This window comes from Rhincodon typus, chromosome 27 (genome assembly GCF_021869965.1).
Source record: "Rhincodon typus isolate 14 chromosome 27, sRhiTyp1.1, whole genome shotgun sequence".
Classification (NCBI taxonomy): Eukaryota; Metazoa; Chordata; class Chondrichthyes; order Orectolobiformes; family Rhincodontidae; genus Rhincodon; species Rhincodon typus.
The window spans coordinates 16804280-16822026 of NC_063358.1; the positions used below are offsets into that span (position 1 = coordinate 16804280).

At 43.1% G+C, this 17747-nt stretch overlaps 1 protein-coding gene across 7 annotated transcripts in view; it reads left to right on the plus strand.

The window, feature by feature from the left end:
• Positions 1 to 17747, plus strand: part of LOC125486307 — a 58721-nt gene that overhangs the window by 10293 nt on the left and 30681 nt on the right. For 6 of the 7 annotated variants that reach the window (XM_048613306.1, XM_048613301.1, XM_048613300.1 and 3 more), the window contains exon 1: positions 16696 to 17003. The exons of the other annotated variant lie outside the window; for it this stretch is intronic. The gene's annotated coding sequence lies outside the window, so the exon portion shown is untranslated. Of the gene's footprint in view, positions 1 to 16695; positions 17004 to 17747 lie in introns of those variants that run through there. 7 annotated transcript variants of the gene reach the window in all.

The window sequence follows — 17747 nt, forward strand, 5'->3', positions numbered from 1 at the left end:
GGATGGCTGCCCATGGTGATTAGTACTGGCCCAGGATGGCTGCCGATAGTGATTAGTACTGGCCCAGGATGGCTGCCAAGGATGATAAGTATTGGCCCAGGATGCCTGCTGATGTTGAAATTGTGAGATGTACTTTGGCCAAATCAGGTAAGCGACTTCAAACCTGCATGGGATCCCTGCTCGCCAAAAGACCTCTAAAGGTCTTTGTAATGGATTTTATGGTCCTTGACCTCAGTAGTAACTGGACTGAGGATGTTCTCATACTCACAGATTTCTCCACCAGCTTAATGCAGGCCATTCCCGTTAGAGGTCAAAAGACCTTAATGTAGCCAGATTGTTAATGAATGTTTGGTTTGTCCATTTTAATGTTATATGTCAGATTCACTGCAATTAGAGGTGCAACTTTGATAACAAAATCCTACGGGCACTTTGCAAGGTCTCTGGCATTACCAAGAGCTGCGCTACCCCCTATCATCCAGAGAGTAATGAACGGTGTGTCTGTACTCTGCATGAACGTCTGTGCATGCGCCTTGAGAATAAACAGATGTAGCCTGAATACCTTCATTAGCTGGATTATCTTGATAATAGCACCTCACACTCACTCACGGGCTATTCTCCACACAATGTCGCCTTTGGATGAGACACAATCCTTCCTATGGACCATCCCCTTTGGCTCACCATCCCCTTGGGCTCCCCATGCCTTCTGATGGAGATGGCCAAATCAATGAGTGGATAGCTGAGCATCACATGAGGCTAAACCAGATGTTCAAGATGGTGTCCAAGAGGACTGAGAGAGAAAGACAGAGATAAAAGACATTGGCTGATCACAAGAGCTGGTCTTCCAATAGGCATAAGCGTATTTTTACAAAACTGAACACCAGGGGTCAAAAGAAGATACAGGATGTGTGGGAGTCTGAAACCTACAGAGTCGCCTGGACTCAGTAGGCAGCCCAGTTGTTCAACCGATAGCTGGGAGTAACTAGGATAATGGCTCAGAGAGGGAGAAGAGTTGCTCAAGGCCAGGAGTCTGGTGGATTATGAGGAGGCAAGCAGTTTAGTCAGCAGTCTTGCAGAACCTGAAGTGTCAGTGCATGATGATCAAGAGAAGCGGAGTCGGACAATGTGTGTAACACAGAGTGACCTGTATGTTGTAAATCCAGGGGCTGCATCCACAGTGTGGAGGACTACTCCCATGTCAGAAAATGGCTCGTAGAGAAACGGTCAGGAGGCAGAAACTCAAGCAGCATGTGCTGCTGATTTCTGAAGCACTGACTGACCTAGATCACAATGTCGGTGATCTGCCACAGAGCCTGGAGCCCTTGGAAAAACCAACATAGATGACAAGCTGACAAGATCTTCTCGATCAAATCCTGAATGTCATCCCAACTCTTACCATTTGCCACAGTCAATGATGCAAGAGGAGAATGAGCTACTAATGTGGGCTTGAGCATTCTAGCCATCATGCCACAACTGAATGGACTAATCATGCAAATGCTTGGTAGTCACTGCGTGCTTTGTGTAGTTGTTGGGATGATGCATTTCGAGCAGGGAAGTGTGGGACTTCCAGCAGCAGGTGGCAATGATATGGGAGGGCAGCTCTCGTTGGATAAAAGTGCTGATGGGAAGGGAGAGCAGACAGACAAAGGATTCCTCAGCCCAATGTAATCTACAGGACATATTCCATGTATATACTATAAATAGTTCATTGTTTATCCTTAATTTCCCTTCCTGTTTATAATGAACTGATGCCAGTAGAATAAATAATCCCGGCTTCATGATCTTTAGTCTGTGTGTTTGAATCTCACGTTACATTACGAAAGGTTTGAGTAAACAAAGAGTAACTGTTTCCATTGGCAAGAGGGTAAGTAACCAGAGGTCACAGATATATGATAATTGACGAAAGGATTCTAGGGAGATGAGAATGTTTTTTATACAGTGAGTTGCTCTGATCTGCAATCTGGGTGATGGAAACAGATTCTATTGTTTCAACAGAATTAGCTAAATAATATGAGTAGAATTTGAAGGGCTAAAGAGTAAATTGGATAAATATTTCAAGGAGAGTCATGATGGGCCAAATGGCTGACCTTTTTAAATGAGACTTTGTGAATTTGGACATTCCACTCAAAAACTTGACTTTTTCAAAACCGAATTGACAGTAAACTATGTTCGGTTGCTAAAGGTCAGCTTGGTTCAATGAGTAATGCTCTTGCCTCTGAGTCAATGTGTTATGGGTTCAAGTACCACTGGAGAGATTTCAGTCTGAAATTCAGGCTGACATTTGTAATGACAGGACTGAGGATGTGCTACAGTGTCACAGAGTGACACGAATTTGAGTTGTTAAACAGATGCCCTATCTCTCCTCTCAGGTCAACAGTACTTTGGGATATGTTACTGAGCCCGGTGAAATCTGAGAAAGCTGTGAATGAGGTGGGATTTAATAATGAGCAGATGAGTAAGTTTGAAATCTCTCTTCAGCCAATTAAGCGGGAGTTGATCGTTGATGGTGAAAATGCTACCACACAGTGGTCAAAACCTGTAGTGCACTTCATGAACAGTTCCCAATTTCAGCTTGCCACCAGAAAGAAGTTGTATTTCAAAATCTGTTACATCTGTTGAAGAGATACAATAGAGTTTCTAACTGGGTATAATCCTGGAGGTTTTATCACATGATCTTCTGTCTTGAATCATCCCAGATACATTACCTGCCCATGGCCAATTGGAAAGTGAATAGACTCCTTTTTACTTAATTGCACCAATCTTGGCAATTAGTGACCAGAAATGGAAGGTAACCAGCCCGTGTAAATTCTATGGCTATAAGACTAAGTCTGAAGCTAGGAATTCTGTGGCAGGAACTCATCCATATTTGCTCTATACTTGTTCACCGTCTACAAGTCAGAAGTCAGGATTGTGATGGAAAAGTCCTCACTTGCTTGGATGAGTACAGCTCCAGCAACATTCTAGAAGCTTGACTCCAAGTCAAAATAGCCACGTTGATTGGTAGAATGCCCACAAACTTTCATCACTGACACTCAGCAGCAGCAAAGTGTATCACCTACAAATTACACTGCAGTAACTTACCAAAGATCCTTCAACAGCACCCTCCAAATCTGCAGCCTCCACCTCCCGAAGAACATGGGCAGCAGATACACATGAACACCACCAGCTGCAAGTCCCCCTCCATCACCTCAAGGACTGCAGTGGTTCAAGAAGGCAGCTCACCACGACCTTGTCCATGGCTGTTAGAGATGGACAAGAAATGTTGGCCCAGCCAGCAATGCCCACATCCCATGTACAAATACATAAACAAAAATGCTTTGCTGGTGTGTCTCACATCAGAATCACAGAGAACATTCCTCCAATTCTTCCAACAGTAAATTGTTGGATGGGGTCATCAGCAATGCTATTAGGCAGCACTTGCTTAGCATCAATCTGCTACATGATAATCAGTTCGGGTTCTGCCAAGGCCACTCAGTTCCTGACCTCATTATAACTTTGGTTCAAGTATGGACAATAGAGCTGAGTTCAAGAGGTGAGTAAGAGTGACTACCCTTAACATCGTGGCAGTATTTGGCTGAACAAAAACAAAGTTGCTGGAAAAGCTCAGCAGGTCTGGCAGCATCTGTGAAGGAGAAAAATGAGTTAACATTTTGGGTCCGGTGACCCTTCTTCAGGAAGGGTCTGAGGACCCTTCTGAGGAAGGGTCACCGGACCCGAAACTCTAACTCTGTTTTCTCCTTCACAGATGCTGCCAGACCTGCTGAGCTTTTCCAGCAACTTTGTTTTTGTTCCTTATTTACAGCATCCGCAGTTCTTTTGGTTTTTATTTAGTATTTGGCTGAATGTGGCATCAAGGAGCTCGAGCAAAACTGGAGTCAATGGGAACCAGGGGAATATCTCTCCACTAATTGGAGTCAAAACCAGGACAAAGAAATATGATTGTGATTGTTGCAGGTCAGTCATCTCAGCTCCAGAACATCTTTGCAGAGATTCCTCAGGGTAGTGTCCTAGGGCCAATAACCTTCAGCTGCTTCATCAATGACCTTCCCTCCATCATAAGGCCAGAAGTGGGGTTGTTCACTGATGATTGCACAAAGTTCAGCATCCTTCATGACTATTCAGATACTGAAGCAGACTATGTACAAATGCAGCAAGAACTGGACCATATCCAGATTTGGGCTGACAGGTGGCAAGTGACATTCATACCACACATATGCCAGGCAATGACCATCTCCAATAAGAGGAAATCTAACCATCACCACATGACATGCAATAGCAATACTGTCACTGAATTTTACACTGTCAATATCCTGTAGATTACCATCGACTAAAAACTCAACTGCACTTGCTATATAAACACAGTGGCTACAAGAGCAGGTTAGAGACTAGGAATCCTAAGAGTAACTCACCTCCTGACTCCACAAAGCCTGTCCACCATCTACAAGATACCAGCCAGGAGTGTGGCAGAATACTCCCTAATTCTCTGAATGGTTAAAGCCCCAAATGCTCAAAAAGCTTGACACCATCCAGAACAAAGCAGACCACTTGATTGGCACCACATCCACAAGATTCCACTGCTTCCACCACCAACGCTTGGTAACAGTAATGTGTACTATCTACAAGAAGTTCTGCAGAAATTCACCAAGGCTCTTTAGACAGCAACTTACAAACCCATGATCTCTACCATCTAGAAGGACAAGGGCAGCAATACCCGGGAACACCAGCACTTGCAAGTACCCTTCCAAGTCACACATCATTTTGGCTTGGAAATACATTGCAGTTCCTTCACTGTCACTGGGTCAACATCCTGGAATTCCCTCCCTAAGGGCATTCTGGGTCCGCCCACAACACATGAACTGCAGCAGTTCATGATAACAGCTCACCACCACCTTCACAAGGTCCACTAGGGATGGGCAATAATGCCCCTATCCCATGAATGAATAAAAATCAAATATGTGTTAATCCTGAGATATTGAATTTGGAATTGAATTTGAAGCTGTAGCTCCTGTCTGAAATAAAAACCTATTTTGCTGGAAATACTTAGCGGGTCAAGCAGCATTGTGGAGAGAAACAAAGTTAGCATTTTGGAAACATTAATTTAATTTCTATCAATAAGATGCCTTACCTGCTGAGTATTTCCATTACATTTTGCTTGTATTTCTGAGTTCATCCGTCTGCAGAATTTTGACTGCCGATTGAAACCAGATTGCTATCACGAAGTCATTAAGAGCTAGGAGGGCCATGGGTTTGAGGGCTGCTGTGCGCTGAATATTAACTCATCCCGGGTTGCAGCTGAGGCTTCTGCCTTTGATTGCCATCTAGTATTGAAAGCGGTAAAGTGAATGAGTTCGGTAGCAGATACACGGGAACTCACTCATATAAGCTCTCAGATATCCACCCTCCACACCCACCACTGCCCCCAAAGTCACACAAACCATTCTGACTTTCTTTCATTGTAACTGGGTCAAAATCCTGTACGTTTTCACCTAACAGCATTGTGATATCACCTTCAGCACACAAACTGCAATGGTTCAAGAAGAAAGTCCACGGTCACATTGTCAGGTTCTCTTCTAAAATGAAAATGATTTCACAAGTTTCAAAATCTCCCCTCCCCATACCGCATCCCAAAACCAGTCCAGCTCGTCCCTGCCTCCCTAACCTGTTCTTCCTCCCACCTATCCCCTCCTCCCACCTCAAGCTGCACCTCCATCTCCTACCGACTAACCTCATCCCGCCCCCTTGACCTGTCCGTCCTCCCTGGACTGACCTATCCCCTTCCTAACTCCCTACCTACACTCACCTTTACTGGCTCCATCCCCGCCTCTTCGACCTGTTTGTTTCCTCTCCACCTATCCTCTCCTCTATCCCTCTTCTATCCACCTCCCACTCTCTCCCTATTTATTTCAGAACCCCCTTCCCCTCCCCCTTTTCTGATGAAGGGTCTAGGCCCGAAACGTCAGCCTCTCTGCTCCTATGATGCTGCTTGGCCTGCTGTGTTCATCCAGACCTGCACCTTGTTGTCTTGGATTGTTTGTAATTCAGCTTTTTAAACCAGCCAACTTAAAGAATGAATGCATTTAAAGGAAAGCTAGTTAAACACATGAAAGATAAAGATGAAGTCGTTATACAAATGGGAGAAGATATTTTTGGGTGACAGTAGACACATATGGAGCATAAAAACTGATTTAAATCTATATTTGTACATTGTACATAATTTGATACAAATGCCAGCCTCTCCCACTGTTTGAGAATGAATAGAAAGGTCACCATTGTCTGTCATATCTTATTGCCTAGTTTCAAACATAAAGAGATTTTCAGAGATAGGCCCCAGGAATGAGTCAAAAGATGTGTAGGTTAGGTGGATTGGCCATGGTAAATGTGTGGTTACAGGGCTACTGTGGGATGCTCTTCAGAAAGTTAGTACAGACTTGGTGGGCCAAATAGCCTCCATCTGCACTGTAGGGATCCATGATTCTATGGAATACATTAACTTAAAGGGAGGAGAGAAAGGAAAAAATGCCATTGGAAATTAAACAAATGTGAAAATTTGGATGACGTTTATATGCCAGGGTAGATTGCTGGTTTGTACTTTAAGCCTTCCTGCTGCATCTATGTAGTAGCTTTTGGAGTGGATGAGATGCCCATTTTGTGGCTCTAATCTGTGCATTTACCATTTTGCTATTAAAGGCAGAGTAAATGACAAAGGAAGCACTGTTAGGTAGGTCCAGCAATTCCCATTGGTAGATCCTGTCTCTGTACCTTTGTGTTCTTTAAGAGTTCAAAGGTTAAACTAACGTTTATCCACTTGCCATATCTGACTAAATGAATAATACGATGCCGTCATTAGTGGTGTGATTTGATATTTATGTTCCCATTAATGTGTGTGAGCTTTAACCAATTTTACTCATTTGTTGCTAAAATGTTAAAACAAGAAGCAGAGTAATCAAGTGTTTTTTGATCATGCAACTGCTTTACTACGTTAATCAGTCAAATAATCGTGTATCTTCACTTAGTAAACTTTCAACTTTAAAATACATTTACCCATTGTAGTGATTGTAATGAGGTCAGCCAGGTGGACCTCATAGAATATGAGTTCCCTGATTGGGGCTGTTAATCTGGTCCAGTCAGGGAGTTCTGGCTGACAGATAAGAACAGAAGTTATCCTGTTCCCCCTCAGGGCATTGGATCAGTGTCAAGGATTCTCCACACGTGAACAAAATATTTCTTGTAATGGGACACCAGATTTTGTGGAGTTATTTCACCCATTGTGTACATCACTGAGAGAGGCCATTTGGCCCATTGTGCTTATGTCTGTGGGTTTTCAACAACAGCCTACATTCAGATAAATAAAAATCACAGGTATCTTTTAGGACCATTATAAGACAAGGTTCGACAGTGAACCACATGAGGAAATATTATGCTAGATGACCAAATCTTAGTCAAAGAGGTAGATTTAAACAGCAACTTAATGGGAAGAAAGTCAAGAAGAAATTGAAAGTTTAGCCTGGACTTACAGACCTTACCAACTGAAGTCATGGCCATCAGAGGTGGAGCAATTAAAATTGAGGATGATTAAGAGGTCAGAATCGGAGGATTTCAAACATCTTCAAAAGTTTTAGGGCTAGTGGAGGATAAAAGATTGAGAAGGAAGGGTCATGTAGGGCTTTGAAAACAATGGTGAGAATTTTGAAATCAAGTTGTAGTTTGACTATGAATCTAATATAGGTCAGTGAACCCAGGGGCTACAGAGGAATGGAACTTGGTACAGTGTTTTGGATAATGTTAAGGTTATGAAGGCCAGAATATGGGAGACCACCCAGGTGTACATCAGAATAGTCAAACCTTGATGTATAAAGACATGAAATTAGCATTTCAACAGCAGATGGGCTGAACTGTGGCAAAGTTGGGCAATATTACAGATGTACAAATAGGTGATCTTAGCATTGTGCAAATAGAAAGTCAGAACCTCATCTCGTGCTCAAATGTGAAATCATGAATCATTGACGTGTGGGGTTAGAACCGAGCTACAGTAATGACATTCAAGTCTGGTCGGGAATTCCTAATGGAAATGACCAGATTAAACTTAACACAATAGATACTTTCTATTCTTATCACAGATCTAAATACTAATGCACTTCGGGGAATCCTAGTTTCTGACATGGTGACAGCATTCGACAAATATCTTGTTTTTCAACAATGTTACTGTGGTAAAATAACTTTGAAAGAGTTCCATAAAACAATGTCAAAGTCTTTTTTATTGTACCAGCTGATGGATTCTGTGTTAATATTAAACATGTTATCTGATATATCCTGTGTGACCTTTGCATTAACACCTAACCTATATCTTTTATAATTTTCAGCTTTCACCCTTTCTCTCTTGTGTGCTGCTGGACTAACTATCTGTAGGGAGTACCTACCTTTCCCTAACCTGATCCTGAAACAGCAACCATTAGCATTATTTGACTGAAAGACTAGACTGTACAAAGAAATCCTAACACAACGTGTGTGTGAGTGAGACAGAGAGACGGGCACAGGGTGTGTGTGTGTGTGTGTGTGTGAGTGAGACAGAGAGACGGGCACAGGGTGTGTGTGTGTGTGAGTGAGACAGAGAGACGGGCACAGGGTGTGTGTGTGTGAGAGAGGCGGGCAGTGAGAGAGCGTGTGTGTGTGTGTGTGTGTGTGTGTGTGTGTGTGTGTGTGTGTGTGTGTGTGTGTGTGTGTGTGTGTGTGTGTGTGTGTTTTGGAAGGGTGGAGTTCTGAGGAAGAGTCACTGGACCCAAAAAGTTAACTCTGATTTCTCTCCACTGATGCTGCTAGACCTGCTGAGCTTTTCCAGCAATTTCTGTAGATGGATGAGATTGTGGTTGTTTTATTCACTCTTTCACACTGGTCCTGTTTGCACTCTACTCACACAATCAACTGGAAAGGCAGTAAAACCACGAGTTATTCCTCATGTCTGAGTATGGAACTTTGAGCAAGAAGTGATGCTGAAAATCAGAGAATTTGCTGGGGTAGACTGTTTGCTAATAGTCTTGAGTAGACTGTTTATAAAATGTCTAAGAGCTGATACAGTGACTTGAGTTTGTTTTCATTTCATGTATAGAACTGTAAAAATTACCACTCACCTTGACTTCTGCAAGCAAACTACCTTCTCACTGTGTAGAGTAATAATGCTGTCCTTTTGTGCTGACTCCCAGCCACAGCCAAGCAACCAGACAACACCAGAATCAGAGGGATGATTTATTGCAGTGCTGGGAGGAAGTGCTGCTCTATTGTTGTCATTACATCTTTTGTCAACAATTCAGACCAGGGAGAAGTTCATTTAACAAGAATAATGTTTTACTTCTTACGTCCTTTCAAACTTGAGAGAACACGTAAAACACCAACTCATTTAGAGAGAAAAAGGCAACAAGGAAAAAGATTATTCTGTTGCTATTTATAGGGAGCAACTGCAGAAAAGGTTGAGTATTTTATACTTAATGGGATGTTAGATTTCATAGAGATGTGTGTGGGTGGGCCATTTAGCTACTAACTGGCAACAAACTATCTCAAACATTGGGCTGAATCTTACCAGGAAATGGCTAAGCGTCATTTTAATCGAGTTTCATGGAGAGTTTCTCATATGATTGCCTCAAACTCACCTCTTTACCTTCGTACTACTTCACTATGGTAACCCTTCTATATGACGCTAGCTGGATTCTTCCACTTGCTGTTGGTGGAATTTCTCACTGCTGGCAAGATACCTCAGGACCTCTGACATGGCACCATATTTAGAAGGCTGTTGTGTAGCCAGTCAAGTGATGGCAGCCTGGAGCTGCTTGGCACGGTTGGGGACATTCACCTGGACATGGCAGACAAGGGGAAATAAGTGCCAGCTTTGAAGACAGGGACCAGGTGACAGGGTGGTGCAGAGGAGGGATGTCACGAGTCTCTACTAACCTGGTCGACAGTTTCCACCTGGGTCAGTGCTATCTCTCCACGGTCTACCAAAACAGCCAGCAGTGCCAAAAGAAGATCAGTGATCTTATTGTTCCAGCAGGGTAAGCACCACACTCATCTGGTTGCTATCTCACACTCACTCTATCTCTGCTATGGCACCCACCTCCCACTAAGGCTCATGCTCTACCACTCTCATTAAAGCAATCTCCTCCACTCACTTGCCCTTCCTCTTCACCCATTACAAGGAGAGGACCTTGGCCATCTCCAGGGAAGAATGGGATCGCTCATGTTAAGATATCGCTGCAACCAAGTAAGAAGCATTGTTCATTGTTGCCCTGCTGTGAATGTATTATTATCATGGCACAAACTTTACACCTTGGTCACGACACTTTCTCTCTTTTGTCTCCTGCAGGTACAAGTGGCATGCCATAGTCAGTCAGGAGCACCTGCTGTTAAGCATTTCACTGCCACGTACCTGCAGGTGACGATGGGGAGGCACACCAGGTAATTGGCATGCGGAGGACTGGCAGATACCAGCCCCAGGCAGGAGACGGCACCATGGTGATAGCAATTTGGGACTTCATTGATATGCACAAGCAAGCACAGGAGTAGCAGGCACTGGGGTGACCTGACACAAAGGCTGCGGGACGGCAGAAACCTGGCCAAGATCCAGGCTGGCAGCTGTCATGGAGAGCCAGGGTCACCAATCTCTGCTGGATATGTGTAATCCATCACTCCAGTCATTGGTGTTCAGCACCAACTGCTTGGCAAAAGGGGAGATACAGGGGGCTTTGCATTGCTGTGGGTGCCCCATCCCCACAAGGAGACCGGATCATGCCAGTACTCACCAATCCAGAGAAAGGACAACATACAGCAAACCCCATAACCACCAACACCCCTACCAGAAGTTTCCTCTTGGGACAGTCCAGAGGTGACCAAGGTGTTCACGTTCACCTTGTCTGCCACCCTCAGCCCTGCAGAAGTTCAAACCAAGGAGGGTGTTCCTGCCTCTGGGCAGGACATGGTGCCTGGGCCTCTAGACACAAACACCACTGTGGTCACCTGACCAGATCTCCAAAGTCAATGGGCTCCACTGTAGGGCAGCTCTCTCCAATCCAGCTGTGAACCCAACGAGATGTAGCGGGAGGGAAAAGAAGAGAATATCTTCTCAGAGTATAATGGTGGCACAGTGACACTTTGCCATAAATACATCCTCACATTTGTAAATATACATTCATTTATTCATCAGCTGTTTGTGCGAATGTCCGTCTAGCTGGAGCTACAACACTGAGGGTACACAGCCGAGCCAGCCAATATTTGATGTTCAATGGCCAATATTTGAACTGTGTGCACTCTGAGTTGGCTTTGTCTAATTGCAGGTGCTTGAGAATTTAGCAAATAGAGTCAATCTGACCAGTAGCCAAATATTATTTTTACATCACAGCCATGAGTGGGATTGATTCATAACATTGTATGACATGGTCAAAAGTACTTGGGCAAGGATATGAATTGCAAATAGGAGATTAATGCCAAAGGTTACCACAGAGTGTACTTCTCACAAGCGTTTCAGCTTTTGTCCGTGACCGTGTATGTAATGCTGTTGCCCTTTGAAAGTCTTCACATCACTGACACAGGCAGCCCCCTCCCTCACAGAAGGAAACATTTACTCCGTCCGCTCCACATGTGGTGGCAGCCATTTTCATCTCCATTACACATTTCTTTTTTCAGCACACTGGAAAGGAGCAACAATTACTCCACAATCAGTGAGAATCAGGTTCAACCTCTTGCTATTGATGAATCCCCAAATTCCCTTCTTGGTAGCCCTTCTCACCAGCTTATCTTTGAACTTCGCCAAGTCCCCATCCAACCCATCTACGTCCTCATCTCCTCACATTACTCTTGCCGCTACACTCAAAGCCCTAGGCATATCGAATAAAAATCCAGATCTAGTAGTGCAGTGTCACCTCATAAACTGACTGCCAATGACCCCACTCCACCCACATTGCCCATTTCCCTTTAATGCTCTATCCTCTACCCTCCTTATATATTGAGCTGTCCCCTTCATTATTGTATCCCAGGATTCTGGCTCCAATCCTCACAATTCAGATTTCCACCCTTCCTCCCACCACAGTGAGCATTGATAATCCCCGCTTTCGAGACCTCTGGCACTGACAGTGGCTCATCCCTTTGAGTAACTTAGAGGGACAGCCCTGAAAGATGAATGACCAGACCCCTGACTGATATCTGTTCTGCTCGCTGACCATGTCCCCGCAACTCCCTGAACTGGTTGCTTTGGATCCACAGAAAAAATTGTGGCCGACACCTCAGAATGTAGAGGTACAGACCCCTGACCCTGATCACTCTGATCAGTTGGCTGACTGTGCCCTAGTCCTGAACCAATACCGGAGGCTTATTATGTCTGCCTGAAGGGTATCTCCCTGGACTTGACTAAGGATTACACCCCTTATTTGATTTGATTTGTTATTGTCACATGTATCTAAGTACAGTGAAAAGTTTTGTTTTGCATGCAGATCATAGCATACAAAGACACAAAGATCATAGAGTGTTCGACAGAGCGAGAAATACAAAGTTATAGCTGCAAAGAAGGTGCACAAAAGGCAAGATCAACATTAGATTTGAAATTTGAGAGGTCCATTCAAAACTCCAATAACAGCGGGGAAGAAGCTGTTCTTGAACCTGTTGGTACACGTGTTTAAGCTTTTGTATCTTCTGCCTCACAGAAGAGGTTGGAAGAGATTATAATTGGGTTAGGAGGTGTCTTTGACGTTGGCTGCCTTTTCGTGGTAACAAGAAGTGTAGATGGAGTCAGTGGATGGAAGGTTGACTTGCGTGATGGTCTGGGCTGTGTTCATAACTTTCTGTAGTTTCTTATAATCTTGGGCAGAGCAGTTGCCATACCAAGCCGTGATGAATCCAGATAAAATGCTTTCTTTGGTGCATCTGTAAATGTTGGTGAGGATCCTTATGGACATGCTGAATTTCCTTAGCCTCCTGAAGAAGAAGAGGTGTTGTTGTGCCTTCTTGACCATCACATCAACGTGGCTGGTCCAGGACAGATTGTTGGTGATCGTCACTCCTAGGAACTTAACGTTCTTGACTGTCTAACCTCAGCTCCATTAATGTACATGAAGGGGGAGGAGAGCCATGTCAATGATCAGCTCTTTAGTTGACATTGAGGGAGAGATTGTCATCTTTGCACCTTCGACTTTGAGATATGGGCATTTGCTATAAGCACACACTGTGAGTTTGGTGCGGACAAAGCCACCGCATGGTGAACAAGTGAAATTGACATAGCACAGTGCCATACAGCAACATTTCCATCACCTTCACTGATGACCCCTTATTGGCATGACAAGATGCCTGTCTACATGTCAATATTGAACAGCAAAGCAAGACAAAGTACTGTGAACCTTTAAGTTCAGGCTGAGCAGACAAAATACAAAAAGGCAAGGCAATGCAGGGATACCATGAGTGCACAGCTACACACAAAGTGAGAGAGGAATCAATGTGTGAGCAAGCAGCCCTGAGATGTAGCCTGGTCCAATCCATGACCTGGGTGCCTATCACTGCATGTGCAGTGTCCTTGCAGCAATATTCCCTGAGAGCTGCTGGTGTACTCCAAAGTGCAGCATTAAGATGCAGACACAGAGTCTGAATGGATCAGAGATGTGCCAGATGTTGTGGAGAGGCAGCACATGTCAGATTCTAATGTGTGTGAACACAGGGTGTGTATGGTCACTGTTCATAAAGTGTGCCCTGAGAGATGGGTGCCATGTGTCCAATATGGAATTCCAGGAGAGCAAACAGTAACTTGGAGCCACCAGGTACCTGCTCTGACTTTAGTGTGGGGAATTCTCAGCACCTAGTTTTTATCCTGCAGTTGGGACAATGGTGAAGTTAATTAGTTATGTGGGTAATAATGAATGATAATCCCTGCTACTAAGCCTCTCATTAGTGAAATTCTATTCTAGACATCCAGGTCTTGGTTGGAAAATATAACATTTTGGTCTCGATATCAAGAAGTGCCCCACTGGACATTTCATCTGATTTTCCCCAATTTCTCACTATAGCCCATATTGTTCAGGGCCTGGGAAAATTCCACCCATTGTCTTTATGATGTTAGAGATGATATGTCCAAATTGCAAATCTATAAATACTGCCATAGGATTAGAGATTTAGCTAGGAAGGTATCTGGTCAATAATTCTTTATAGCAGATGACATTGATTTGAAAATGGACTAGCCACCAGAATACTTGTTAAGAAAAGGTCATGTAATTTTAGTTTCATGTATTTTGACAACTATTGACTGCCAGACCATTGAATCTATTCCGTTATTTAATTAGATCTTTGCTGAAAAGACAGTTGTCTTGCCAAAGTGTTTTATCTTGTCCTCATTATTTCAGATGATCACAATAATTTATATTACAGGTGAAAAGATGCTGATTGATTGGTGGGTGAACTTGAGTTGAACTGTTGTCATGGAGGAAGCAATGAGGAACTATAGGCTCTCGAAGTTTTTGGTAAAGACGCATGGCTTGAATATAGTCCTTTTGCATGCAGAGAATAGCTATGCTTTCAGTGTTTGTCACTTCTTGTAAATGAACATTAATACTCATCTGAGTATCTGAGTGCGGATTGAATTCAACAAGCTTGCATTTGCAAAACTCAATACAAAATGCTACTGTTACATCTGATGCTGTGATTGAACAGCAACTGTAGAGTTATCGTGAGTAATCATTAGTGTAGCTATTAGCTATTAGCTACACTAATGATTACTATACAATTGCTGTTCAATCATAGCATCATATATAACAGTAGCATTTTGTATTGAGTTTTGCAAGTGCAAGCTTGTTGAATTCAATCTGTACTTTGGCTACTGTGAACAATAAAGGAAAGAAAATGATAGAGTGACGAAATCTTGTTATCACAAAGGGTTGTGGCCAAATAATGTTTTTGTGATGAGAGGGCTGTTTTCTTCGGGGTTCTGCACAACTTAGCTCTGGGTTGCATGCAGCTCATAGTATTATTCAATAAATTAGGTTTAAGGGTGGGGGCATGATTCAGAAGTTTTCAAATAATTTGAAAATTAGCTGTGTGATTTATAGTGAGGAAGAAAGCTGTAGGATACAGGAAGATATCAGGCTGGTATATAAAACAAGTAATTCAAGCTGGAGAAGTTTGACAACAAATAAGGCAAGGGAATAGACAATCAATGATGGGATTCTGAAAGGTATGGAACAATAGCAAGGCTCTGGAGTACATGTCCATGGATCCCTGAAGGTTGCAGGACAGGATGATAAACTGGTCAAGAAAGTATATGGGATTATTTCCTTATTGTTCAATGCATGCAGTTTAACAGCAGGAAGGTTATACCAAAATTGTAGAGAAGAGTAGTTACGCCTCAGATAAAGTACTCCATCTGACTCTGCTCACTACATAGCAGGAAAGATGTGAGGGTATAGAAGAGATTCACAAAAACGTGCCATGATTGACGGATTTTAGCTGGGGGAAAGATTTGATAGCGGTGGGGTTATTTTCTTTGGAACAGAGGATGCTGAGGGGAGATTTAATTGAAACATATAAAATTGTGAGGGCTGTGATAGAGTGAACAGGAACAATTAATTTCCACTAAGAGAGGGCTCAATAAGCAGAGTGCAGATTTAAAGTGGGAGGCTTGAGGAGAGTTGAGGAATACTCTTTTCACACAGAGTGTGATTGTAGAGATTGGAATGAGGTTGGCCAGGTGGATCTCATTGAGTATAAGTTCCCTGATTGAGGCTGTTAACCTGGATCAATCAGCGAGTTCTGGCTGACAGATATAAACAGGAGGCTCAGAGATTCTCACTACTATAGGGATTGGGTCTGAGCTCACTGGTTAGAGTCCATATACTGTGCATGTGTTAATAAAAGGTGACTTGGTGATGGGATACTAGCCTCTGTGCAGTTATTTCAGTGATGGAGCCGAGAGCTCAATGTCTGGAAGACTGGTATGGGCACAAATCCTCATCACATTTAAGAAAACACTTGGATATACATTTGAGCTGCAATTACCTACAAGGCTAGGGATGAAGAGCAGAGATGACAGGTTTAGAACAGATAGCTGTCCCTTCTGTGCTGAATATATTTCATTTTTCTATGTTCTATTTGAATAGTGGAACAGCATGAGGAGCTAAATGGCCTGAAAGCAAAAAATATGCTGGAAATCACAGCAGGTCAGGCAGTATCCATGGAGAGAGAGCAAGCTAACGTTTCAAGTCTACATGACTGTTCATCAGAGCTGAGGTGAAGTGTGGAGGGGACAGCATTTATGCAGTGGTGGGGAGGTGGAGTGCTGGGGGAGAAAAAGCATTGATAGTGCAAATGGCTAAATGGCCTATTCCTTTTGCTAAGAACACAGCAGTCAAAATCAAACACAAAATAAAAATTTAATTAAACAGATGCCATTACTGCTTTATTTTAAACTGCGTACTGGTGGAAAGTGTCTATTTTCAAATCAGTTTCACTGGGTTCAAAGGTTTATTGACAAATTACATTCCTAGATAAGCCTGTAATCCAATGGCTGTGTCTGTGAACTAGTTTGTGCAGTTGATTATTTTTATATAACATCATGAAATCAATGTTTGATATTGCTCCATGCCAGAATAGCTAAATGCCCCACCCACACATACATCTGTGAAACTCAGCAGTCCTTTAATACAAAGTACCCAGGCACTCAGTTTTACTTTTGTGTACAGTCATTCCCTATAAATAGCAACAGAATGTTCCTCTTCCTTGTTGCTTTTGTTGTCTCCAGTTGAGCTGCTGTTTTACGTGTTCTCTCAAGTTTGAAAGGACATGAGAAGTGGAACATTAATTATTGTTAAATGAACTTCTCCTTGGTCTGAATAGATGACAAAAGATGTATTAATGATAAAAGATGAACAGTTCCTCCCTGATCTACAATAAATCATCCCTCTGATTCTGGTGTTGAGCGGGTGCTTGGCTGTAACTGGGAGCCTGAGAAGGAGAAGAGTGTTGCTGTTACCTTATAGAGAACAAATATCAAGGTGAGTGTAAATTATTATTGTACATGGAATGAAAGACAGCTGAAATCATTCTATTAGTTCTTAGACACTTTATAGACAGACCATTACGGACACCTTGCAAAAACTTGATCTCAGCAAATTCTTGGATTTTCATCGTCACCACCTGCTCAGTGTTTTGTACAATCGGCATCAATTCGATTTGTAACTCATAGTTTAACTCCTTTTCTAGCTGCAAGTGCGAATGAGTGGAGGGTGTGAGTCAGCAGAGTGTGTGAGCGTATATTGTTTGGGTGAGAAGATTTAAAAGGTTAAATCATTACTTTGGTCCTGTGTTCTGAAATGACTGATTCCTGCTAGGGTTCAAGTAACTCTGATTGAAAACAAAATGCCCCAGATCACAGAATCTCTCTAGTGCAGAAATGCACCATATGTCCCATGCATAGTCTGCACCAACCCTCTGAAGAGCATCCCACTCTATTCCTGTAACCCTACATTTCCCATGGCTAATCCATCTAGTCTGCACATCAAGGGGCAATTTAGCATGGCAATCCACCTACCCTGCACATCTTTGGACTGTGGGAGGAAACCGAGACAACCGGAGGGAACCCACACAAACATGTGGAGAACACGCAAACTCCACGCAGACAGTGGCCTGAGGGTGGGATTGAACCTGCGTCCCTGGTGCTGTGTGGCAGTGATACTAACTACTGAGCTACCATACTGCTCGATTTCACCAAAGTACTGTGAAGGAATTTAACAGTTGAA